The 27,232-nt window shown below is 44.6% G+C and overlaps 1 long non-coding RNA gene and 1 pseudogene across 1 annotated transcript; one reads left to right on the top strand and one right to left on the bottom strand.

The window, feature by feature from the left end:
* Positions 1-3,247: 3,247 nt before the first annotated feature.
* Positions 3,248-3,960, bottom strand: LOC131825763 (malignant T-cell-amplified sequence 1-like; annotated as a pseudogene).
* Positions 3,961-10,931: 6,971 nt separating this feature from the next.
* On the top strand, positions 10,932-21,595 carry LOC131823818 (uncharacterized). The gene is made up of 5 exons (XR_009350669.1): positions 10,932-11,643; positions 12,019-12,115; positions 17,527-17,734; positions 19,296-21,176; positions 21,399-21,595. It is a non-coding gene; the product is annotated as an uncharacterized LOC131823818 (long non-coding RNA).
* Positions 21,596-27,232: the final 5,637 nt, after the last annotated feature.

The following is a 27,232-nucleotide window of genomic DNA, read 5'->3' as shown; positions in this document are numbered from 1 at the left end:
AGGATACGAATGTCTTTCTTCCTTCCTTGCCAGCAATGGGTCCTGGATTGTCCTGTAGCAGGTGCTTACCGTGAAAAGACAGCTAAACCCAGACACTCCCAAAAGGCTCAGGCTACATCTTCAGCTTCCTGAGTTCTAGCTTTGACCTGTGACCCCTGCCTGGGACACTACGCTGGGGTGTGGCAGAGCTGAGTGACATTCCCCTTGTTCCCCAGGTTCTGTTCTAGGTGGTGCCCACATCAGTGCCTGGGCCCCATCTGATCCCAGAAGAATAAGCCTGGCAATGAACACCTGGAACCCATAGTCCATGTCACCATAACCCAGTTCAACAGTGTGGCCAATTGCCTTGGCAACCCAAGCAAGGGTAGCGCCAAGGTGATGGAGCACTGGATAAAGGTGACCAGGGTATGTTACGGAAGACCTAGCCAAGTTGCTTTCAGTTGGCTTGGGAATTGCCCCCTTCTCTTTTATTAGCTCTTGAGATTTAATCTTCTTGTCTAAGCCCCTGCACTGTTTCTAGGCTCTTCCTTCCGGGGACATCCTGATCTTGACTTCGCATGTCCCAGCAGTGGGATGGTCACTTCCTACTTGACTCCTTCCTTGGCATGAGATAAATCCTTCTGCATGAGAGTGTTATTCTTTGGGTCCTGAATAGGCCCTTCTGGGACTCCCTGGGCATCCAGGAGAGATGATTTAAATTGAGGGGGACTGAAGCTAGGACAAATAAGGCTCCAGCTCTCCAGCACACAGCTCATTCTCTTCCCAAACTCAGGAGTGCCAAATCTTCAAGAATTTCTTCCTCATCCACTCTGGTTCTTTTACAGAGAGAGACCTACTCATCTGGAAATTTTCTGGAGTGAATTGAGGCACTCCACAGGGCAGAGCATGGCTTAAGGGGTTCTCCAGGGAAGTGAAGACTTTGACATAGCCTCAGTTCCAGTCTGGGGGCCAGAGACTCCAGTGGGGATGGGGTAAGCAGGTGCCACTCAACCAGCCTGCCAAGACACCCCATCTCACTCCATCCACAGCTTGGCTCAGGACACACATAAAGAGCTCAATCAACAGGACTGTCATCCGTGGTAGGGCTGGGGATAGGGTGAAGGTATCTGGGGCATGGTCTCTGGCAGGGAGGGGCAAGTGGCCTCTGCACTGTGGGCCCCTGAACAAGACTGCCCCTGTTGGGGCCTCTTTCTCTTCATATGGAAAATAGATAATGTCCATTGACCTTCGGCTCAGGTCATGATCTCAGGGTCCTGGGATCGAGTCCTACATTGGACTCTCTGCTCAATAGGGATCCTGCTTCCCACTCCCATCTCTCTGCCTGCCTCTCTCCCTACTTGTGATCTGTTAAGTAAGTAAATAAAATTAAAAAAAAAACACTACAGACTAATATATCTTAAAATATACATGTGTGTATATATGTGTATATGTATACACACACATATATATATGATATAGAAAATATATCATACCTGCTTGCATATACATACAACATTCTGGAAGGGTACCCAGGAAACCAAACACAGTGGCTAATACGAAGGGGAGGAGGTCCTGGGCAAAGAGGGGAGTTGGTGTGCCATGCATAGTATTATAAACTCTTCAGAAATTTCAAGAAATTAAATGTATTATTTTTTAAACTTTATTTATTTATTTGACAGACAGAGATCACAAGTAGGTAGAGTCAGGCAGAGAGAGAGGAGGAAGCAGGTTCCCTGCTTAGCAGAAAGCCCGATGCGGGGCTCAAGCCCATAACCCTGAGATCATGACCTGAGCTGAAGGCAGAGGCTTTAACCCACTTAGCACCCAGGTGCCCCAAGAAATTAAATGTATTATTTTTTTAAGATTTTATTTATTTCACACACACACACACAGATCACAAGTAGACAGAGCAGCAGGCAGAGAGAGAAGGAGAAGCAGAGTCCCCATCAAGCAGAGAGCCCGATGTGGGGCTTGATCCCAGTACCCTGGGATCATGACCCAAGCCGAAGGCAGAGGCTTAACCCACTGAGCCACCCAGGAGCCCCTAAATGTATTATTTTTAAGTCTTCAAAGACTAAAACACATAGTACCATTTTTACCAGCTGGATGAACCTACCTTGCTTGGACAGGCCCTCCTTGAATTCCCAGCATTCCTGAGAGGCTCATCCCCAAGCCTGAAGGCAGTTCCAGCCTCCCAGTCTCTGGTAGCATTGAACCCTGATTTGCAGATTGGATGGCTTAGGCTTTTTGGCCCTGCAGACGTTTCTGCTAAACAGCAAAGCATTTCCCCGATGGATTTTGGTTATTTTTATTATTTATTTTTTTAAAAGATTTTATTTATTTGACGGAGAGAGACACAGTGAGAGAGGGAACACAAGCAGGGGGAGTAGGAGAGGGAGAAGCAGGCTTCCCTGCAGAGCAGGGAGCCTGATCTCAAGACCCTGGGATCATGACCTAGGTGGAAGGCAGATGCTTAATGACTGAACCACCCAGGCACGCTGTTATTTTTATTCTTAAACAAAATGTATTTCTCTGTAGGCCATATTCTGGCATACCTCGGAATGGTCTGTTTGAGTCCTCTGAAAAGGAAGATGGTTTTCATTCCAGAGTGTGCTGGTTAATTTATACCCCTTCCAGAAATAGCCACTGGTTTCAAGTGAAGTTACTCCCGGCAAAAATAAAAATACAATAATCTTGGGGCGCCTGGCTGGCACTGTTGGCTAAGTAGCTGAAACTTTATTTTGGCTGCAGTCTGATCTCAGGGTATTGGGATCGAGCCCCACATCAGGCTCCACACTCCTTATCCACTTCAGATTCTCTCTCCCTCTCCCTCTGCCCCCTCCTTCCAGGAGCCATCCCCAGTATTGACATCACACTATCTTCTGGGGCATTTGCCAGGGTGTTAAATCTTGTATTTCAGGAGAGCGTCCCATCTTTGTGGTTTGGCCACAAAGTTCAAGTACCCTGAGAATTCAGTCCCACATGTCTTCTCCCAGCTGCGTCATGCCGCTCTTCTGGGGGAGTTATAGCCTGATGGCTGGGAGAAAAGACAGGTACAGGTCTTATAGATAGTGATGCTGCCTTGCAGAGAGATGCCTGCATTGTCTCCAAGCAAGGTGATAACAAGTTCTTTTTTTTTTCTTTTTTAGCATCCATTGACTTTATCCAGCATAACCACAGGAGTGTTGTCTTCATGCTGTCATACACAGACAAAAACACTGATAGAGCACCATATCCACAGTTTGCCCAACTGTATTTGTTTTGAGGCTCATTGATATATTTTTATATGCCACAGACCATCATTTAAACAATGGACATCTTCAATGTCAACTCCTTTGTTGACTTTCTCAATATCTTCTGCAAACATCTTCATGACTCCAACCCACAGAGCACGCTGTTTTCCTTCTGACATGATTGCAACAATCCTACCTATTGTTCCAGGAGAAGAGTAAGCCCAAACACATGATATTTGCTCCACTGAGTACAAATTTGAAATCTCCTTTATCAACCTGCTGGTGCCGCAAGATAAAAGGATATTTGTGAAGTAAGTTTCGGGTTGGATAAAAAGGCCCTTCTCTTTGTCTAAAAAATAGTAACCCTCCATTCACTGTAAGGATTTCCATATGTTCATGGCACCACACTATTTTGACAGCCTCTTTCTTAGCCATTATGATTAAGTCATGGTTCCACAACTGGAAATTACTCTATCAATTGATTCTCTTTTTTTCTTCAAAAGATTTTATTTATTTGACAGACAGAGATCACAAGTAGGCAGAGAGGCAGGCAGAGAGAGGCAGGGAAGCAGAGAGCCCGATGCGGGGCTCAATCCCAGGACCCTGGGATCATGACCTGAGCAGAAGGCAGAGGCTTTAACCCACTAAACCACCCAGGCACCCCATGATTCTTAAAAACCTTAATAACTGAAGTTTTCACCTGGATGCAGTTAGACACATTTTCTTTCTCATCAAATTGCTTGAGCATGTTCCAGGGCGAAGGGGGAGATGATAGGGAGAAGACTAGAATGGGAAAAACTGAATTTGCAAGGGTCAGGCAGCTCCCCTGACACCGGAAAGCCCACAGTAATAGTGGGAGATGTCGTTATCCGGAAAGGGAAACAATCAGCCGCACTTTACGGCTCTAATGAAAACTACTTCTGCTCCTCTGAATCCGACCCCGTTTTGCCTGCTTATTTGGGGGTACCAATTTCTCTCCCTAACTGGTAGCTCAAAGGGCAGGACTTGAGAATAAAGAAGAGCTAGAGCAATCGTTCTGGTTGTAGGAAGAAAATGGAGAGACAGCACTTGATTTTAATAGGGACGTGGTGGGCCATTGCTGCAGGCTCAGAGGAGGTGGTTGGCATCCACCTGAAGCCCCTAGAGCAAGTTTTAGGGTCTCTTTCTCTCTCTCTCTCTCTCTCTCTCTCTCTCACACACACACACACACACACACACACACACACACACACACACCCCGCACAGCCTAACAGATCTCCTGTGGGTAGCTGACTAACCTTACCAGAGCTTGACCACTCTAATCCTGGGTCTGGGTCGTCTCAGCTTTCTTGCTACACAAAGCATCTCTATTTGCTTCAGTGGCAATGAGCAATTACTATCCCGTTGCCCGTGACAGTGTTAATGCTTAGACTGCCAGCTGTATCCGGGCCATGGCTGTTCCACCTAGTCCATGAAGGGGTTCTCGTTTCCAGCCAGATGGGATGCAGTCTAGCTCCAAAATCCCTCCAAATTGCCTTCCTTCCCACTATCAGCTGTCTCGAGTTAGTTTCTCTGGAAGCAGATTTTGAGATTGATTTTTGGCAAGCAGGATATGGATTAGCTCTCGACCTCTGGCAGGGCAGGGAGGAAGCAGGATTAATCAGAGGGTGAAGTTCATCTGTGGTGCAGCCTATGGAAGGCTGACTCCTGTAGCCATCACAGCTGACAGTTGTTGCAACCGGGCCACTGTCACACCACACTGGACCATTGGACTCAGCAGCCCAGGGAAAGGCCCCATCCCTGGGTGAAGCTGCCCTGTGGATGGAAGCTGACCTTGCAGGAAGCCTGCAGCAAAGTTTGTAATATTATAATATTATATTATTATATTATATAATATTAATTGGGGTGGGAGGCTGGCTAAGTCAGTTTAAGCATGCCACTCTTGATTTTGACTCAGGTCATGATCCCAGGATCATGGGATCCAGCCCCACCCAGATTGTCTCTCTTTCTCTCTTTCTGCCCCTTCCTCCCCACCCCCAGGAAGCACTCATGTGCTCTCGCTCTGTCAAAAATATATATGTACATAATTGATCTATAAAATGTGATTAATAACTATAAAATAATCACTATATAAAATTGTACATTGTAAAATAATATATAACCATTCCTTAACATATTTTCTCACCAAGAGCAAAGAGCTATCTCAGGGACTGAGAAGGCAGATGATCATGGCAGACATGGAAATATATAATCACTCTACAAAATCTTATGGTAGACTGATTTAGTTTGTGACATCCGTAGCAAGACTCCCAGGAAAACTAAAAAAAATCAGAAGAACCCAGAACTTTGAAGATCTTTGAGGGTAATCCACAGCTATGATGTAAGCTGAGATAATTGCATGGAGGACATCTGGCTGGCTAGGGCTGTTTCACCCCACTCCTCTAGGTGCCCTGTTACTTGGTGAAGAATGAATAAGGGTTTCCCAGGTGTCCAAGCAGAAGCCCAGAGAGCCAGGGATCAGCCCTCTTAACCAACTCCCTCTCTTCTTTGGCCAGATTACATCTCTTTACTTACACTAGTATGAACAAGTGTGACAACTTCTCCAAAGGGAAGAAAATATGGGTGAGGCAGGAGAATTGGCACCTACCATATAGTGACACATTTCAAAGCCACATAGAGATACATAGAAATATATAGAGGTAGATAGGCTCCAGTTTTAGACTATACTGAATGTAAAATTTACAAAAAAGAAATGACTGTTAAAGCCCCTTATCCCTTAGCTTTTATTCTTACCAGTGTCTGCATTTAACAATTTATCAATCTAAGTATATTTGGTTCTAAATTCATAAAATTGGCTCTTAATTTTTAAATACTACAGTTTTCTACCTTACCAAAAAAGTACTTGTAAACCTATATTCAAATCATCTAAAGACTTCTTAACCAAAGAAGACATTTGTATCCATCTTCAGAGACACTGTCAGAATATTCTCCAGAGGTCAAGGAGAAATTTTCTGTCACGTACTCAGCCCTTCCTCTGTCCCCAAGAAGTGAGGGTGTTTATTTCTAAATGGCAGCATCAAGAGAGCCTGGTGGACTGGTCCAATTCCTCTGGATGCAAAAATAATTTGTAGACCATAAAAATTCTCTGGTAGATGCAGGTCCCACTTAAAAACAGTCCTAAATCCCAGTAGACCAAAGCAATCCCCCTGTCTCACTGCTTCCCCCTACCAGAATCACAGGCTTACAGGATGCCAGAATGGGACTGGACCCTCCAAGCCACTTGTCCTCTCCTACCCTTCCTCACTCCCAGGCACAGCCAAGTCAAGCTATTTGCCTTGGTTCCGGTACCTGGTCACCTGGAACTCAGCCCAGAAGTTGTGATTTAACTGATCTTGTATGCAGCCAGACGTCAATATTATTTTAAGCTCTCCAAGTGATTCTAATATGAAACAAAGTTTCAGAACCACTGTTGTACCCCCAGAACGTAGCCAGTTTTCATCTCAATCTGATTTTAGGAGGTAAAGGTGTGGAAGAAGACAAGCACACAGGCCAATGGAGTGTGAAGGGCACTTTACTCCTGGGTGAAAGGTTATATACAGGCTGTGTGAGGATGGGCAAGTCACCTGACCTCTCTGGGCTCAGTTTCCTCATACATAAAGTTAAATGGGCTCATTCAGTGTCAGAGATCTGCTCCAACATCAAGTTCTGGGCTTTACCCTGAGGCCTAACATGCTCAAAGGATCACGTGCACATTAATCCCTCTGAAGCAGGGTTAACCTGGCTTGTCCTGAGGCCATTTGAAAAATCTATGCTCAAAAATACTTTCCTGGGGCACCTGGGTGGCTCAGAGGGTTAAAGCCTCTGCCTTCGGCTCAGGTCATGATCTCAGGGTCCTGGGATCAAGCCCCACATCAGGCTCTCTGCTCAGCGGGGAGCCGGCTTCCTCCTCTCTCTCTGCCTGCCTCTCTGCCTACTTGTGATCTGTCTTTCAAATAAATAAATAAAAATCTTTTAGAAAATGCTTTCCCACACACCTTTTCTGAGGCACAAACCTGAGGTCAATGAGGCGGAAGAGTCTTAGAAGCCCAAGGGGCCTTTAAGACAAGAAGGGCATGGACTGGAGAAAGTTGCATATGGGAAGACAGGTCAGTAACAGTAACAGAGACACCAGTATATGGACTCAATGAGAGAGAGAAAAGATGAGCCTGAGCTTCCTGAGTTTGGTAACTGAGCCGAAAGAGCTCTTGTCCTTGGGATGTCTCTCTCTTCAACTCATCTGTAGTTCTACTTCTATCCATGAAATATCTTGTCACATACAGGTCAGCAGGGCCTTTCTCTTTCTCCTGAATTTAAAACTTGTTTCCAGTAGATAGGAAGGTATCTCCACTTGGATCAAGTGCATCTTCTAAGCGCATTTGGAAGGTGTCCAAGAGCTACGGTCATTGTCCCATGTCTCTGTGATGATTGTACTGGGTCAGGGACTGATGGGGAAATCAGTTCCTTTCCAACATTTGTACTAAGGTGCCCCAGTCTCCATGAAAGCTATGCTTGCAAAGAGGGAATATGAGAGGTTACATTTTCTCTCTAGATCATGGCCTTGATATAGAAATGATGGACTCCATAACCACATCTCTGACTGCAGCGAGCTAGGCCATGTTTTGGACATAGGTGGGAAGAATTAGTAAGCGCAGATACTCAAGGTCTACTTAGGCAGGCAGGTGCATCAGCAGGTGAGTTTTGTCAGTCCAGGGTTCCATGTGCTGCTATGAGGTCTGTGCAGGATGGAGGGAGCAGGAGGAAGAGAGGCACTTCTAAAGGACTGGGCCTGAATGGACAGTAAAGAGTCAGTTTTGCTTTTTTTTTTTTCAATTTTAATTTTGTTTTCTTAGAATACAGTTGAATATTTGGCAAAACTCTAAAACATACAAAGAAAATACTTGTACTTCTCTTTATCCTTGTTCCCAACCAGCCATTATTGCCCCTTTATAAGTAATCTTTGTTCTGAAACTGGCAGTAATCTATAGAAAGTTGTTTTTTTTTTTTTTTTAAATTTGGAAGTGCATCGAGAAGGAATATAATAGGTAGAATAAATTTAGAAAATGTGGCAGGAGCACCTGGGTGGCTCAGTCAGTTAAGCATCTGACTCTTTGGTTTCAGCTCACTTGGGTCATGATCTCAGGGTTGTGAGATCAAGCCCTGCATCAGGCTCTGAGCTGGGTGTGGAGCCTGCTTAAGATTCTCTCTCTCCCCTACCCCTCCCCAACAACAAAAAAAATTTTTGGCTAGTTTTGAGGGAATGGAGAGACCTGAATTCCTTGAAAAATGTTTCTGTTACTCTGTGAACAGAGAGGATGAAGTTATAAAAGAAACAGTGACAGTGGAAGATGTAAGGTCCCAGAGAAAATAGAAGGGAGAGAACTTGTCTTCAGAAAGGGCCGGACTAGGACCATACTTCAGTATATAAAGCCTGTTTGGTCATGCAGAATGCAGGACACTGCATCAGGATTCTCTGACCCTGCTTTTTCTTTTCATAAGGACAAGTGTTTGAGGGTGCCAGGGTGTCAGTCAGTTGGGCGTCTGATCTCAGGGTCCTGGGATTGAGCTCCACGTCAGGCTCCCTGCTCAGTGGGAGGACTGCTTCTCCCTCTCTGTCTGCTCCTCCCCCTGCTTGTACTCTCTGTCAAATAAATAAATAAATAAGATCTCTTTTTTTAAAGGACAAGTATTTGGCAATAGAATTTCTTCATCAACAAAGATACTTATGCCATTGAAAATAATAATATTATTACATTTTAAGCCCAAACAAGGGAAAAACTGGAAATGTGAGGGAACTCTACAATCTGAACCATTAGCATTGCCCCTAAAATAGCACATTGGCACAGATGAGCAAGATATAAACAGCAAAGAATTCTCATCACAGCTGTTCCAGTAGGAGACAAGTCTTCTCTGTATGAAGTATGAAGGCGGTGATTATATATAAATCAGCTTATCCACCACTGTCATTGGTTGAGAACAGCCATGGGTTCATATGAAATTATTGGACTCATTATTTGTTTGTCTGTCCGTCTCTCTCTCTCTCTCTCTCTCACACACACACACACACACGTGAAAGAAAACACATATCTACCACATGATCACTTTCAAACTATTAAACTGTTATTAAAAACAAGAAGCCAGGACAACTAGGTAGCACAGTCAGTTAAGCATCTTCTCAGGTCATGGTTTCAGGATCCTGGGATCAAGTCCCAGGTCGGGCTCTCTGCTCAGCAAGTGAGTCTGCTACTCCCTTTCTCTCCGAGCTCTCTCGCTCTGTCAAATAAATAAATAAATAAATAACAAAATATCTAAACTTCACTTTCCTTATAAAAATAAAAAACAAGGGGCACCTGGGTGGCTCAGTCATTAAGCCTCTGCCTTCAGCTCAGGTCATGATCCTGGGGTCCCAGAATCAAGCCCTGCATCAGCCTCCCTGCTCAGCAGAGAGCCTGCTTCTCCCTCTCCCACTCCCCCTGCTTGTGTTCTCTCTCGCTGTCTCACTCTCCCGTCAAATAAATAAATAAATATCTTAGAAAGAAAGAAAGAAAACTATTTAAAAAAACACAAAAAACAAAAAACAAGAAGCCAACCAGAGCCATATAAGATCCAGGAACTCACATACCCATAGGCTAGTGTTACCAAAGACAGTGCCCAACCAGAGGAGCAGCTGCCAGCGCTGTAGGACATCTCTCCCTTTCCCAGAGCTCACTGCCCAGCAGCATCAGGCACTGCAGATCTGTCCAGCTGCAAAGTACTAAGTTGGCTAATGGTCCTAAATTTGATAATTGAAAAAGTATAACATCACTGTTGATTCTCCTGCAGCTTAAAACACACCATGTAAGGCCATTTGAATACTGTTAAAAAAAAAAAAAGTTTGTGAATTCCTGAAACACCCAATGCATATTTGAGAGTTACAGGCATTCAGGAGGTTGAAGTAAGACAGAACTTGCGCAAAGCTGTATTCAAATTAAAATCATTTAAGTTGCTTTCAGCTCTTTCTGCCAAAATTCTGCAAACACTCATCTTCTTTCACACAAAGTGTATACACCAGGGAGGCAGAGCTCCAGGTTAAGATTCAAAATGTGCAGAGAAATTATGTGAGGTTTAGGCAGCTACTTAACCATTCTAAGCCACAGTTTCCACAACTGTAAAATGGGGATCATAGACGTCCTTCATAGAGATGCCAGATAAAAATGCCTGTCAAGTGTTTTATCCATGTTATTAGCACAGTATATTTCAAAATAGATGAAAAGAATAACATCAATGAGACCCAAGATGAAATGTCCAGCTTTGTAAGTGGCTACATTTGCATGGGAATGAGAACTGCGCCACAAAGATTCTCATCTCCATCGAAGAGGACAAACAAGAGAGCTACAACTAGGTAACTATTGTTCTTACTGTACAGTGACTTACGCACTGAGCGCAGACTCCCTAAAAACACTGCGAGATACAGTAACAACCAAACGGCTCCTAGGAAACGACAACAAAGCGACTGAATGGGAATGGGGTAAAGAAAACAGAGCCACAAAATCTCAGCCGAAGACCGTGAACCACAAAGAGCACCCAGCGCCCCAGCACATCTTGGGAGTTATAGTCCTTCAACCCTGAAAGCAGCCGGCTGGGGGCAATTGAAGGACTACAGCTCCCAGAATGCCTGGAGGTTCACCGTTCCTTCTGCCCCGCCCCTTCCCGTACAGGGGCGGTCCCGCCACGCCCAGAGGAGCGCGGATCTCCTCCAATCCCTGCCCCCAGAGACACAGCGCGGCCCAGCGGACCGCCTGAGTAGCGCTGTAATCGTGATAGAGCTTCTTCACGAACTGCGGATGGCGCCACTTCTTGCGGCCGAAGCCGGATTTCTTGCAAGCCGGCACACCGGACACTATGACAGGGGTTAGCCATGGGTGCAGCCCAGACTCCAGGGCTCAGCACGCCCCACCCTTCCCACCTCCTCTCTCCCTCCTCTCCGAGCCACGCCCTCCGAGCCACGCCCCCTTGGGCATGCGTGGTACTGCTGGGACGCACACGTTGAGGTAGCTCCTTGTGGGGGTTGGGCTTAACGACTCGCGAGGACTGGCCGTTGGTTAGGGTTCGTGGAACCCGCATGGAAACTTCTAAGCCGGTATTTGAAACGTAAACTCACCGGCTACGATGGAAATACCGGTACCTGGAAACCTAACCTTTTCAAAGCCACCTTTCCCGCGGTCACTTCTGTGCGTCGGGGCTACCACAATCGTCCCCATGGACCCTACATGGTGTGGCTGCCCAGAGTGCCTCTTGTACCCCTGGGCTGGCTGAACGGACCGTATCTCATCAGTCCTCTTAGGGGGACTGCCCTTTGCGGTGTTGGGAAAAGGAGAAACAGGACGGTGGACAGGCCCAATGCTTCATGGTACAGTTGGGAAAGTTAGGCAGGCAGGTCAGTGACCTCCTAATCCCCTTGGGGACCATGCCCAAGCCACTTCTCTGACTCCCCTCCGCTCTGGTTAACCTATAGTGGCCCTCTTGACCTCATTCACACAGGCCAGCAGGACCACAAACTACCTTTGGTCCTACCCAAAAGATCAGGGAAGTTCGTGGAGGAAGGTAGAACAACAGGTTCTGCTCTGCTGTCCTGTTCCTTTGGAACCCCTAATATCCTTTCAGAACCACAAAATAATTGAACAATTTGTTGCTGCTGGGGGTTATAGTGATAATTTCCCAATTTATTTTTCCATTTAGTTTTTCTGACTACAATTACTCCATCACTACACACGCCTCAAACTCACTTATGCAAAGCTCCAATTCTGTGCAGTTAGGAGGCAAAGAAAGCAAAATATCCATGGAACGACTTCCTGGAGCATCAATCCTACTGCCGGTTCTGGAAGAAATGAAGTTAAGTAATTTCCAAGGTAAGTAATTAAAAACTTAAAACTAAGGCAAAGCTGGGAAGTCATATGCCATTAGTGATTGTTAATAGTCTCTGCCTGAACTCTCAGGTCTTTTCTCTGAGAAGAAATTCTAAGGGGCTCTTACTTCCCATTATTTTAAACAGAAAAAATTATAAGGCATAGCAGGTCCATCAAATAAAAACCCTGCCAATTTCTCGGCGTCTGGCTGGCTCATTCACAATTCTTGCAGGTAGTGAGTTCGAACCCCATGTTGGGGGTAGAGTTTACTTGATGTGAAAATGTTAGGGTTCAGAGTGAACAGTCAATTCTTGAGGCGTCTTTGGTGCAAAAAGGATGGTTTTATTAAAGCAGAGGGGACAGGATCCTTGGGCAGAACTGCACTGGGGAGGAGTAGCGGGTTAAATACTTTTCAAGTTGCAAGGGAGATAAAGAGAGCTTAAGTCTTGAAGGAATTTGGAAGCCAAGGGTCAGCTGTTGTTAGGAAAAGGGCATTTACTACTGTCTGGTGAAACCTTAGTCATGAGACCCATCAGATGTGTATCAGTGGGCCATATGCTTGGAGGATGATTGCAAACATGTATCTTGGCAGGGTGGGGGTGGGTAGTAGAGATACAGGAAATTTCCAAAGGAATTTTTATATGTTAAAGAATACAAGATCTTGGAGGGGGGGCTAACATTAGGCTAAGATTGCCTTTTGCTTCTAGCAAAGTATTGAGTTAAGTTCCTAAAGGAAGGTTACTCTGCCTGTCTCAAGGACTTGTCAATGGGCTGTAAGTTGTAAGGAACTTTTTTTTTTAAGACTTTATTTATTTATTTGACAGACAGAGATCACAAGCAGGCAGAGAGGCAGGCCGAGATAGGGGGAATCAGGCTCCCCGCTGAGCAGAGAGCCCAATGTGGGGCTCGATCCCAGGACCCTGGGATCATGACCTGAGCTGAAGGCAGAGGCTCAACCCACTGAGCCACCCAGGCACCCCTGTAAGGAAGGAGCTTTTTAAAGATTTAGTAGAGTTGGGGCTGAGAAGTCCTTTCAGATTCTGACCCCAGAGTTCTGCAGTCCCGAGTCAGTAGTGATCCCTTGCCAACCTTGGCATACAATCGTGCCCTAATGTTGTGTATTAAACGCAGACCTCCTTTGACAACCCCCCCCATTTCCCATTGTTCTCTGCTCCATTCAAGTTACCTCTCCTCAGCTTCTCACCTAAACCCATTCCAATCCAGCTTCCCTCCACACCACTTCACCGAAATGTCTTTCAGGGGGGTCACCGATGATTGCCATTGTACTAAATTTAGGATTAAGTTGTTGTTCTCCCAGTCTTTCAGCTGCCTTTGAAACACTATTGAGAACTTCTTCCATCTAAAAACTTCTCTCTGGATTTGCCTCCCTGCAGATTCACTCCTGCTTTACTCTGTCTTCCTCGTCTTGCTCCTCCTCCTCCACCAGTTCTCTGGGATCCTCAGCCCCCTTCTCTTTCCTGTGGGCCTTCCCTTCTCAGGGCAAACCTACAGAGGCTCCCAGCGTTGAATACCATCTATCTGCTGAGCACTCCCAGGCCTGGGTCCTCTTTTCTGAAGGGAGCACTCAGGAGTCATCATTGGCTCTTTTTCCCTTCTTATCCCTCATCCAGCCTTCCAGCAAGTTCTTTTGCCACGTATCCTGATGGCAGCCTCTCCCCACTGTCTCCACTTCTGTACCAATTTCAGCCACCGTCCCCTCTTACTGGTCTTCTGCAAGGACTGCCTCCCAACCCAGCTCCCTGCTTCCCCTCTTACTCTCCTATAGTCCATTCTCCAGTCAGCATCCAGAGGGTGCCATAGAAAACACGAAAGACATGATATATCTTAACCCCGCACCCCCCCCCCCCGCATCTCCCCCATCACTCCCTCCCACCCCCATTAAACCCTCCCACTGGCTTCTTGTTGCAACAAAATAAAAGCTTAGAGGGGTGGGGATAACATAAAATAAATGCTTGGATAACTAGGTAACCTGGCCCCTACCTACTTTTTTGGCCTCATCTCTTATCCTTTCTTGTTCGCACTATTGTGTGTCAGATTTTCGGGTATCTAGAACTAAAAGCAATCTTTTTTTTTTTTTTTTTTTCAAGATTTTATTTATTTGACAGACAGAGATCACAAGTAAGCTGAGAGGCAGGCAGAGAGAGAGGGTGAAGCAGGCTCCCTGCTGAGCAAAGAGCCCGATTCTGGGCTCTATCCCGGGACCCTGGGGTCATGACCTGAGCCGAAGGCAGAGGCTTTAACCCACTGAACCACCCAGGCGCCCCTGGAACTAAAAGCGATCTTAACTGAGAAATAAATATTAAATCATAGAATCTAGAGCATGGGAGGCACGGAAGGAAAAGTCTTGAGAGAATGAAGGTTTCAGTGATTAAAAAACACAAAAATATGCAAAACAATGAAACTATAACTGATCTGTATGTATCTACTCCAAAGAATGTAGTAATAAATAATGAAGTGAGTTTTTTTTTAACAAACCAAAAGAACTTACAAAGAAATAGAAATACCTCTCGTTATATTTTGAAAACAAAAAGATATATTTAGTAAATATAAAAGGACAGGGGAAGGTGGGTGGCTCAGTGGGTTAAGCCTCTGCCTTCGGCTTAGGTCATGATCTCAGGGTCCTGGGATCAAGTCCCGCATCGGGCTCTCTGCTCAGCAGGGAGCCTCCTTCCCCCTCTCTGTCTGCCTACTTGTGATCTCTCTCTCTCTCCTGTCAAATAAATAAATATTTAAAAAACATATATATAGGGCGCCTGGGTGGCTCAGTGGGTTAAGCCGCTGCCTTCGGCTCAGGTCATGATCTCAGGGTCCTGGGATCAAGGCCCGCATCGGGCTCTCTGCTCAGCAGGGAGCCTGCTTCCTCCTCTCTCTCTGCCTGCCTCTCTGCCTGCTTGTGATTTCTCTCTGTCAAATAAATAAATAAAATCTTTAAAAAAAAAAAAACAAAAAAAAAAAAAAAACATATATATAAAAGAACAATAATTTTAACACATTTCTGGGCCCTAATGCAATAAAATTAGAAATAACAGAAATAGAGAATTTAAAGGTGCTCACCTCTTTGAAAATGTTAAAATACTCTTTTAATAAATTAATACCTGCATCAGGGCGCAAATGTAAAACACAATTGCAGTGCCTATAAATAACACGCACTTGCAAATATAGCATACCCAGATATATGCAGCGGTGATCAGAGAGCTCTCCGACCCAGAAGCTTCTGTACTGACCAGTTATGTTCATCCTCCTAACTGCCTCAGAGTCCTTTAACATCATCTCATTACAAGGGGAGCCACAATGAAGGCAGGACTAGGAACTGTAATCATTACAGGTACCTGAAAAATTGGACTCTTCTACTGCTGAGCCTGACCTTGACTTCAGGCTTCTTTTCAGCCAGGGCTCCAGGCAACCGCCACCAATGGATCTGTGTTGTGTACAAACTCAAAACTGCCCTCCCACAGCGGCTGCCTAGGAACTGGCACCAGCAGCTGCCATGGAAGAGAAATGACAGCCCTCAGAAGAATCTGTGACCCACCTCACATGAGGACTCAGGGTCCCAGGAGTTCTGGTCGGGCCTCAGCTTCAAATCTGCCTCATCCACAAAATATTCCTGATCCTGGGGGCACCTCAGTGGCTCACATGGTTAAGCATCTGCCTTTGGCTCAGGTCATGATCCTAGGAGCCTCGGTTTGAGCCCCGTATCGGGTTCCCTGTTCAGTGGGGAGCCTGCTTCTCCCTCTCCCTCTGCCATTCCCTCCGCTCATGCTCTCTGGCTGTATCTCTGTCAAATACATTAATAAAATTTAACAAAAGAACAAAAACAATTCCTGATCCTCATCCCAGCTGTACCTAATTGTCTCTCCTTCCCTTCCAAAATTTCCCTGCAATTCTTTGTAACTCCCCTGCAGAAAAAAGGAAAACTGCTATTTGTGGAGCACTGTTACTTGCCAAGCACTTTGATAATCAAGAAAGCCTGTGCCAAAGGGTTGCACCTCAACCTAGAGGACATGCCCAAAAAAAGCCACCACGGGATTTTCAATCAAGGACCGTCCCAAAACTCTTCAGTGACCTTACCAAACAGTGTGACTCTGAAAAAGCTCCAATTTCACCCTAAATGAGATTTCTGTTTCTGGTGCCTAAGAGGACAGAGGCTCGGAGCACACTGTGGCAGATCCCCTGGGCAGAAGTGCCACCCAGCAGTTCAGGCATGAGTGGGTGTCCTCAGGCAAGTTCTAATTAACTTATATCTAAATAAAGAGGATTGGGATAAAGAAAGGGGCTCTTGAGTCTAGTAAGTGAATTCTAAATATACAGGTGTTCATCTGGAAGCCATCACCCTACATTTGCTCTCTAGCTCATAAGATTTCGACATGAAGCAGAAGAGAGTGAAGGCCACCCTGTGTGGCACCGCCCTAGATCCGTTTAGATCTGGCTCAGGCTCTAAGACCAGGGATGCCCACTTGTGTGCTAAAGGACATACAAGGCACTGTCCCTCCAGCTAGACAGGGCTCCAGACAACCTTAGTGTTTTCCAGCACTCTGGACAGCTTCATCTCTCTTCCTTCCGTTTTTGAGGTAGAGTTTGTACTCAGGACGGTGTCCTGCTTATGCAGAGAAGGACTTAGGGGACTGCAGACAGATTAATTCACCCAGAGTTCTGAAGATGACTGCCCAAGTGGTTGGTTTTCTCATCTCTTGTATTATTGATTATCCGTGAATTTGGAGACCCAGGGTAACCTCGAAAGGATGTCAAAACCAGGAATGTGGGGGCCCCAGGCCTGAACCACAAGAGGCCCTAGAGGACAAGCTCCCGACACGAGCTTTGCCACTCACCAGCTCCGTGATTGTACCAAGTGCCTAACCCCACTCAACATTGATTTCCTAGTCTGTTCAGTGGCCACTTGTACCTAAAAGGAATTGAAATGGTCTAGAAAGTTGGTGGCCACTAGTAAATGCTATTGTTATTTGTTGGTATTAATATCATTACTGTCAAACCTGCTCACGGGAGTGACAATCCTGTATTCATAAGACAACCGTGAATGAGAACCAGTTGAATCAATAATCACCTTCCACAATCCAGCTTTAAAAACAACTCAGAAGGGGTCCCTGGGTTGCTCGGTGGGTTAAAGCCTCTGCCTTCGGTTCCGGGCATGATCAGGGTCCTGGGATTGAGCATCAGGCTTTCTGCTCAACAGGGAGCCTGCTTCCTCCTCTCTCTCTGCCTGCCTCTCCGCCTACTTGTGATCTCTTGTCTGTCAAATAAATAAATAAATAGCAACTCAGAAAATAGCTGTTAAATGCTTCCTTATTAAATTTTTAAATTTTTTAAAATTATTATTAAATGTTTATTTCCACAGCAAATTTTTAAAATTAATTATTATTAAATGTTTATTTCCACAGCAGTATCTCCCCTCCCTGACAAACACGGAGGAAGAGACAGAAGAACAGGAGGGAAAAAGTGCCCCAGGACAACAGTCTGGTCTTTGAAGATTCATCCAGGTTGGGACAAAGGGCCAGCCACTCCTCTTATCTCCCCGGTGGCTCCCAGCCATCCTTTGAGCTCACCAGCCTTTTGGATTCATTGCCTTTGAATGCTGTGGAAGCGCAGGTACTCCCTTGATTTGAGTCCCATACACAGCACCTGCTCTCCCCCCTTGCTTGCAGGCCTGGCTTCCCTGCGCATGCTGTAAGCTCCTTGTACCACTCCCATCCCCACAACTGTCGCCTCAGCCCTGGCTGGGCCCCCACACCTGTCGCTGGGCTCTGTGGAACTCTGGATCTTCTGGCTCCCTCTTTAAAAGTAGTCTTTGGTTATATCCCTGCCTCGCCTATCCACCGTGTGAGCTTTCTCTGGCTTCACTGTGTTTTAAGGGCCACACCAGTTCTTTCCGGGCAGCCTGAAACACGGGTATCTGTCTGAGTAGGGTGTTGAAAAAGCTCCCAACAACCCCCTGTCAGCCAGAGGGGGAGGTGGGGGTCCCATTACCGGGCCACCAGGCACTGAGGGAGTTTTCATTATAGGATAAACCCTGAGGGCGGCTGGGTCTGTATGGGGTTCTACCACTGCTGCTGATGCTGTGGGTGGAGGAGGCCCCAGGGGTTTGTCGGGGACTCTGCTGGGACTGGGGTGGTCCTTGTCTCTAGGCCTGGTGCCGCCAGCTTTCTGAGTTATAGAATACCACAGAGGTGGGAATGACAGTCTCCCCAAAACCACACTTCTTTGCCTTGGCAGAGACCCTAGGTCGAAGCATGCAAGATGGGGGAGGACAGCAGCTGCTGATAAAATCAGCTGAAGGCAGGGGCTTCACAGCTGTGGTCCACTCCTTCCCCTTGGGGCTCTTGTAGCCTAGAATCAAGTAGTTGGCCATCACGTCATCACATCCATTCCAGCCCACTGGCAGGTCCTGGATCTGGTCCCACCTGGAGCCCAGGGATAATGTCACCTCAGTTATGCCAGGGGTCCTTGTAGTCAGGGAGTGGCTCAATGTAAGGCTTTAGTTCCTCTTCATGGACCATGTTCATCCATGGGTCCTTCATGGTTTCCTCTAAAGTGCTTCTCTCAATGGGACTGAGGGTCAGGAATTTCTTTAGTAGGTTTTCACACTCCACAGGCACATAAAGGGGAATGTGGCCTGCATGCAGTACCCACTCCCACAGCTCCTTGAAGTGCTGTAAAGGCAGGGAGTTGCCAGATAGTCATTGTATAGAGGATGGCTCCAGGCTCCGCACGGCCCCCACAGGGCTGTTGTATTTTGGCATAAGGGGGACTACCACAGAAGGTGTTCAGCTCATGGGCGACAGCAAACTCATTGCTGAAGCCAAAGTCTGCAACCTTGATGATCAGGTCAGCTTCCAAAAGCAGGTTCTCTGGCTTTAGGTCCCTGTGGACGATACCCTCCTGGTGATGGTACGACACAGTGGACACTATCTGGCAGAATCTGCCTTCAGGGCTCCTCCTCTCTCATGCAGGCATGGTCCAGTGTGGGGGGGATCAAGTGCCTATGGCGTACTCCGTGACCAGGTTGAGTGTTTCCGAGGTGTCAGTCACCTCGTGTGGTGTCATGACTCAGGGCCTTCGTGCTCTGGACTTCAAGGAATAGTCTGTGGAGGCCGAAGGAGTTCTGCGCACTCTTGTTAATGACCTTCATGGACACTTCTGTCCCACTCAGGTTGTGCCAGACCAACCTCACTTTGTCAAAGCCGCCCTGGCTGAAGGTCTGGAGGAGCCGGTAATTGTCAATGCGGGTCTCCTGGTCGCCCGGATGGCTGTGAGGTCCCTCTGCTCAGTGACTTACTGCTAGCAATACTAACTAGAGACGCCCTCTAACAGTACTAACATACCACATCAAAATGAGGAAAAAAAAAAGAACCAAAAGAGAAAGAGAACAAAGGGGAAAATCTAACTGTGGTCAAAAGTCCCTCAGCTCACCAAACACTGGCTCCCTGACCTAAAAAAACTAAAAAACATAAGCCTGGCCAAGAGCTTATACAGGAGGTACTTAGGATTCTCTCTCGATGGCTTTTCTTGAAGTCAAGAAATGGACCTATTAAAACTAGGGATAATTCACAATGGTTCTCTCATTTGGGTCTCAGGAACCCTTTCCTCTTTATTAAGGGGGAGGGGAACACCCCCAAAGGCCTCTTTGTTTATGTGGCTTATAGTGATTGGTATTTACCATACTAAAAATTAAAACCCATAGGATGCTTTGGTGGCCTTTTCACGTCTAGTTTGGAAATCTGCCATGATTTTTGGTGTTTAAAGAAAGCCATGATGTCCATACTTAAAAGAATTCGTTTTTTTTTTCTTGAAACTCTGGCTGATCAGTGTCAAAATAATACCACAATTTAACTGGTTTCACAAAAGCTATGGGCAAAGACTCTCCTTAATTAAACTTCAGTCATTCTCCTCTAGACCTGAACCCTGTAGTCTGTCTTTGGCTATCCTATACCACCCAACTGTAGCAAGAATCTTGCCAAATCTTGAAGTCAAGAGACTCCCTGCCCTCAATATCTGATAATTCTTCATCTCTCCCCTTTGGTATCTGTGAGAAAATAGAACGCATATATTGGTTTCTGGCCTCACCTCCCCACTGCCCCCAGTTCTGGGCACAGGCTGCTGAAACCCTTACAATTTCCAAGCATTCAGAGCGTTAGGAGCATCTCTTGTTCAGTATTTCGTCTTCAACCCCAGGTCCTGACACAGGGCTCCTAAATCCCTTGGAATTTCCTGGGTGGTAGGAATGTCTTGTTCTTGGTAGGAATGTCTTGTTCTAATGAGGCAACTCTGGGTGGGCTCCTGGATGACTCCTGGATAGAGACTGTCATCAGAAAGTCCAAGCCATGATTAGATCTTGGGACGTGCAGCTCCACACCACTACCCCTTCACCCCCCCAGTCCTCAAGGGAGGGGAAAGGGGCCAGAAATGGAGCTATTGATCTACATGAGGAAGCGTCCATAAAAATCCCAATAGTATGGGTTCAGAGAGTTTCCACGTGGATGAACACATCCACATTGGCAGGGTGATGCACCCCAGCTCCTGTGCTCAGGACCCTCCCAGACCTCACCCAGTGCATCTCTTCCTCTAACTATTTACGTATCCTTTATCGCATCCTTTAATAAAATGGTGCTCTGTGAGCCACTCGAGCAAATGAATTGAACCTAAGGAAGGGGTTGTTGGAACTTCCCCCTTCCCCTCTAGAGCTGACCAGTCAGAAGCACAGGTGATAACCTGAACTTGGCGTCTGAAGTTGAGGGGGGAGTGGCCAGGGAAGCTGCTGTGTGGGACTGAACCCTTAACCTGTTGAACCTGATGCTGTCTCTGGACAGACGATGTCAGACTTGAGTTGAACTGTAGGACACCCCAGCTGGTGTCATGGAGGATTGCTTCATGCAGGGGGGAAAAAACACGCATTTGGTGACCAGAAGTGAAGTGTTTCGTGTGAGTAGTAAGGGAGACTCGCAGGAGAAAGGCTCACGGATTAAAGGACTGTGGGTTTTCCCTGGTGCAGCATCTGACCGCCCTAACCTGCCTTTGGCAAGAATCCTATCAGGTCTGTTTTTTTTTTTTTTTTTTTTTTAAAGATTTTATTTATTTATTTGACAGAGAGAAATCACAAGTAGGCAGAGAGGCAAGCAGAGAGAGAGAGAGAGGGAAGCAGGCTTCCTGCGGAGCAGAGAGCCCGATGCGGGGCTCGATCCCAGGACCCTGAGATCATGACCCGAGCCGAAGGCAGCAGCCCAAACCACTGAGCCACCCAGGCGCCCCCTATCAGGTCTGTTTAACTAGCATCTTTCTCTTCCTGAGGTTTCCTCTTAGCAATTTTCCATCCCCTCACCCTGACCCTATTTGTTGGCTCTAAATCCCCATTTCATGCTGTCCTGGAGATGGGGCCCAGTTCTACACTGAGGCCTCTTTTTCCCCTATTGCAATATTCAGTTTCTGGAATAAAACCTGCTTTTACTGCTTTAACTACTAGTGTCCAGCTCTGGTTCTTCTTTTTTCTTACAAATTGTTTTTTCTTTAACACTGTAGGGCATTATTCTGTTGTGTAAGACACAATAAGGTACATTACCAACTTTGGTAAAGCTGAAGGGAAGATAGCGTTCATCATGTTTTTGTTTCTTATTTCCAAATTTTGCCCAAGTCTTTGGAGTAGATTTCACCCTTCCATGAGCTTGCTGTGAGAACTTGTTTTGTCTACATGTCTTTAAGTGTAGTGTTTGCAGCTAAGGGGCATGAAAGCAAGTCTTCTTTATTTATTTATTTATTTTTTTTTTTTAAGCCCACAGAGCCACATGCTCCATGTCTGTGTCCTTCAGCACAGGCCTGGGGATCCAGGTGTGGGCTTGGCACCAAAATGTGAGGGGTGGGAGAAGCCCATTTATTAGCCCTTCTAATGCTCTTCCTTTCTTTATGTATATCTGAGTTTCTTACCTGTATCATTTTCCTTCTCTCTGAAGAACGTCTTTTAAAATTTCTTGACAGGCAGATCTACTGGTTATATAATCCCTCAATTTTTTGTTTGTCTGAGAAAGTATTTTTCCTGCATTTTTTTGGAAAGATATTTTGCTGAACACAAGTCTAGGTTGGCAGGTTTCTGCAGAGAAGTCTAGTGAAAATCTTTTCTTTGTTTTTTTATAAATAAGATGTATATTCCCCCCACCTGCCTTCTTACAATTCAGGATCTTCTCTGTGTCTTTGATTTTTCTGCAGTTTGAAAATGATTCGCCAAAATGTAGACTTTTTTTGGTATTTTGTCTGCTTAATATTCTTTGAGCTTCCTCATTGTAGTTTGGTGTCTTTGTTAATTTTGGAAAATTCTCGCCCATTATTACTTCATATATTCCTTCTTTCTTGTCCTTTTGTATTCCCATTACAAGTATGATAACACTTTTATTATTTTTTTAAGATTTTATTTATTTATTTGACAGACAGATCACAAGTAGGCAGAGGCAGGCAGAAATAGAGAAAGGGGGAAGCAGGCTCTCTGCTCAGCAGAGAGCCCAAAGTGGGGCTCGAGATCATGACCTGAGCTGAAGGCTGAGGCTTTAACCCACCAGCCAGGCGCCCCATGATAACACTTTTTAAATTGTCCTACTGTTCTTAGATATAATGTTTCATTCTTTTTTTCTCTTTGCTTTTTTGTCTGGGGAGTTTCTAGTGACATATCTTCAAGTTCACTGATTATTTTCTCAACTGTGTCCATCCTACTGATGAGCCCATCAAAGACATTATTTATTTCTTTTAGTGTTTTTGATTTTTAGCACTTCCTTCTGATTCTTAAGAGTTTCCATCTCTCTCTTACATTACCCATATGTTCTCCTGTGTTGTCCACTTTTTCCATTAGAATAGTGATCATAGTTATTTTAAGTTCCTGGTCTCATAATTCTAAAATTTCTGCCATATTGATCCTGGTTCTGGTCCTTCCTCTGTGTCTTCAAATGATAGGTTTTTGCCTTTTAGTATGCCTTGTAGTTTTTGTTGAAAGCTGAGCATGAGGTACCAGGTAAAAGACCTGAGGTAAATACGCGTTTAGTGTAAGGTTCTACATTTATTTGTGTAGAAGTTAAGTTATATTTACCGTCTACTGAAGCTTTGGTGTTAGAGGCTAAAATGTGCTCTGGTGTGCTTTGATTCCCCACCGCCCTCTATTGTCTTTGGGTTTTCTTAGAGACCTCTTCTGAAATAAAGTCTGAGGCTTGCAGTTCTTTCCATTGTAATCCTCTCTTGTTGTTCAGAGCTATACATAACAATGTGGTGGTGAGGGGTGGAGGGAGAAGTGTCCTCTGGTCTTATGATTAAGTCAGTTAACTTTTAGTGAGCCAGTGCCTCAGGCTGAGACCTTTACAACAGCTTCTTGGCCACTCCCCACCCTCTACTGCGGTAAGACTGGAAAGCTACAGGGAACTGGGGTTGGTTATTTACCATTTCCCATGTTTGTGAGGGTCTGGTAAAATCCAGAATGGTTAGACCTTGGTAAAATAGTTTCCTTGATGGCAGGGGTTTTTTTTTTTTTTTAAGGGGAACAGAATACTCTGGGCATATTTCAAAATGGTTACTTTTTCCTTTCCCCTGAGGGAAGCAGGCAGTTTTTCTCTGATCTTCAAGGAGAATCTGAGGGGGCTTCTAGAAGTAAGCTCATGAAAGTGTGGGACCCACCCCTTTAATTTTTAACTCTCGAGCTTGTGCATAGGGAGCCTCTGGCATTCTAATTTGTGAATTACAGGGTAAGTTCTTACCCCACCACTGTCTCTTAACAGCTACTTCTGACCCTTGTAAGCTGATTGTGTTCACATCTCTCCATTTTGTGGGGGATAGTAGTTTGCCCTGAGAACTTTTTCCTTATGGTTCTAAAAAAAAAGTTGTTAATTTTCAGTTTGTTTAGCTTTTTTATTATTGTGAGGACAGGAACGACCACTTCTAAGCTGAAAGCAGATGTCTCATTGAAATACTTTTCCAGGTTTTTTTTTCCTATGTCAAATAACGATGCTACACATATTTTTGTACATGTCTCTTGACACACATGCTTTTCTGTTATCTCAGGAGTGAGATACCTGGTCCTAAGCTATGTTCACTGTTAGGTCTAGTATACAATGTCAAACACAGTGCACTCCCTCTTACGGCAAATGAGTTCTCATGGCACCACATCCTCACAAACCCTTGGTGCTGACAGTCTTTTTAATCTTGGTATTCTGGAGGATGTGGAGTAGGGTCTCATTGTGATTTTAATTCATATGTACATGATCATTAAGGAAGTTGAACTCACTTTGGTATCTTTTTTTGTAAATTACATATTCAGGTCTTCTACCCATTTTTCTATTAGAGTGTCTTTTTCCTATTGACTTACAGGAGTTATTTACATATTCTGAATGTGAGCCCTTTATCAGTTATATGTGTTATACATATCTATTCTCTTTACTATTCTCTTCACTCTCTTCATGGTGTCTTTTGATAGGCACATATTCTTAATTTGAATGTAGTTCAATTTATTAAGCCCTTCCTTTATAGCTATTGCTTCCTGTGATCTGTTTAAGAAATCTTTCCTTAACTAGGGGTACCTGGCTGGCTCTGTTGGAAGACCATGTGACTCTTGATCTCAGGGTCATGAGTTCAAGCCCCACATTGGGTGTAGAGATTATTTTAAAAAATCAAAAAAAGGAAGAATTTTTTTTTAAAGATTTTATTTATTTATTTGACAGAGATCACAAGGAGGCAGAGAGGCAGGCAGAGAGAGAGGAGGAAACAGGCTCCCTGCTGAGCAGAGAGCCCAATGCGGGGCTCTATTCCAGGACCCTGGGATCATGACCTGAGCCGAAGGCAGAGGCTTTAACCCACTGAGCCACCCAGGCACCCCAAAAAGGAAGAATTTTTTTTTAAAGAAATCTTTCCCTAACTCTTGATCATAAGAATAATTTATTAAAGATTATTTTCTAACATTCATGCTTAAATGGAATTGATTTTTATGAATGGTATGTGATAGTTTTAAGATTTGCCTTTTGGGGCACTGGGATGGCTCAGTTGATTAAGCGTCCAACTCTTGATTTTGGCTCAGGTCACAATCTCAGGGTTTTGAGGTTGAGCCCCATGTCAGGCTCTGCACCGGGCATGGAGCTTTCTCCCTCTCCCTCTCCTCCCACTCCTCTCACCACCACCCTGCTTGCATACTCTCTCTCTCTCAAATAAATAGATAGATAGATTGATTGATTTGCCTTTCCATATGGCTGTCCAATTAACCTAGCACCATTAATTTTTTAAATGCATTTTTTTCTGTAATCTACAGTACTTTTGTCATAGCTCACAGGTCCCCATAAGTGTTGGTCTGTTTGGGGGCTGTGATCCTTTCCATTGTTCTGTTTTCTAGTCTTGTTTCAATATCATTGCTTTAACTGTTATGCATTTTATTAAGTTTTTGAATTTATAGATTTGTCTTTCTTATATAGTTCTTCTCTAACAACTTGGCTCTTCTTGGGCCTTTACATCTCATATGCATTTTAGAATCAGATTTTCAAGTTCTATTTTCAGAACTGTGCAGGAATTTTTATTCGTTTTTTGTGGTTTTTTTTAGATTTTTTAAAAAAGTTTTTTATTTATTTAAGTAATCTGTACACCCAATAAGGGGCAGGATCTCAAGACCCTGAGATCAGGAGTCACATGCTCTTCCAACAGAGCCAGCCAGATGCCCCATATTTAGTGTTAATTTTTAATCTTATTATTTCCACAATGGTCATTTTATCTTTATCTTATTTTTATTATTATTATTTTTTTAAAGATTTTATTTATTTATTTGACAGAGAGAAATCACAAGTAGACGGAGAGGCAGGCAGAGAGAGAGAGAGGGAAGCAGGCTCCCTGCTGAGCAGAGAGCCCGATGTGGGCCTCAATCCCAGGACCCTGAGATCATGACCTGAGCCGAAGGCAGCAGCTTAACCCACTGAGCCACCCAGGCGCCCTGATTTTTATTATTATGGTGAGGTTTTGTAGGCGATGACAGCAATACTACTAACAGACATCAGGAGCGGTATTTCATGTAATCTTTCAAATGTTTAACATCTCCTGCCAGAAAAAAAGACCTTTTAGTTAATGTTTATAACTGGTCATTAAAACACACTTGTTAGCATAAACAGTCAAGATTGGTGGGTCAGTTTGGCATTTGGTGGAAATCCCCCAAGTCCTGGGAATGACAGATAGAGAGCTTGACTATTTCTACAGAAGCAAACTATGGCAGGTTTTTCAAAACTCCCAGGATCTATAGATACCTTCTCAACCTAAATTTATCAAAAATATTTTTAGAGCACCCAGGTGGCATGTCCTTCTGCCTTCAGCCCAGCTCATGATCCTACAGTCCTGGGATTAAGGCCTGCATCCACCTCCCTGCTCAGCAGGGAGCCTGCTTCCCCCTCTGCCTCCCACTCCCCCTGCTTGTTTGCTCTCTCTCTCTCAAACAAATAAAATCTTAAAAAATATATAGAATATATATTTTATATATAGAATATGTATTATGTATTATATGTACTATATAAAATATGTATTTATAGACATATAATATATATAATATTATATAAAAATGTTTTTAAATGCTTTATTTTGGCGATATTCTTTAAAAAAATGAGAAGAGCTTATTTTGCAGTTCCTCTTGCGTATTTTTGCTTTTCTTGTCTGTGCTTTTCATGTCAGTTCCAAAAAGTTTATTGCCAAGATCAGTCACTTAAGGAGCTTCATCCCTATGTTTTCTTTTAGGAGTTTTATAGTTTCATGTCTTACACTAAAGTCTTTAATCAATTTCAAGTTAATTTTTGGATGGTGTAAGATAATGGTTCAATTTCCTTCTTTTGCATGTGGATACCTAGTTTTTAATAGGCTGCTAAAGAGACTATCCTTTCCTTATTGTGCACTGGGGCCCGTGTCAAAGGTTAGTTGACAATATATGCATGGGATATTTCTTGGCTCTCCATTAGGTTCAAGGTAAGTGTATTTTGCTCCTTCTACATGACACTTACTTTTATAAACAAGTCATGTTATTTCTTTGCCCAAAATCACAATAAGGAAATCCAGGTATATAAATTTACTGATGTTTTCGTATCAGGAGTCTCAGATTTACCAGAAACC

This window comes from Mustela lutreola, chromosome 2 (genome assembly GCF_030435805.1).
Source record: "Mustela lutreola isolate mMusLut2 chromosome 2, mMusLut2.pri, whole genome shotgun sequence".
NCBI classification, from domain to species: Eukaryota; Metazoa; Chordata; class Mammalia; order Carnivora; family Mustelidae; genus Mustela; species Mustela lutreola.
The sequence above is the reverse complement of the archived record's forward strand: the minus strand, read 5'-3'. Positions and strand labels throughout refer to the sequence as shown.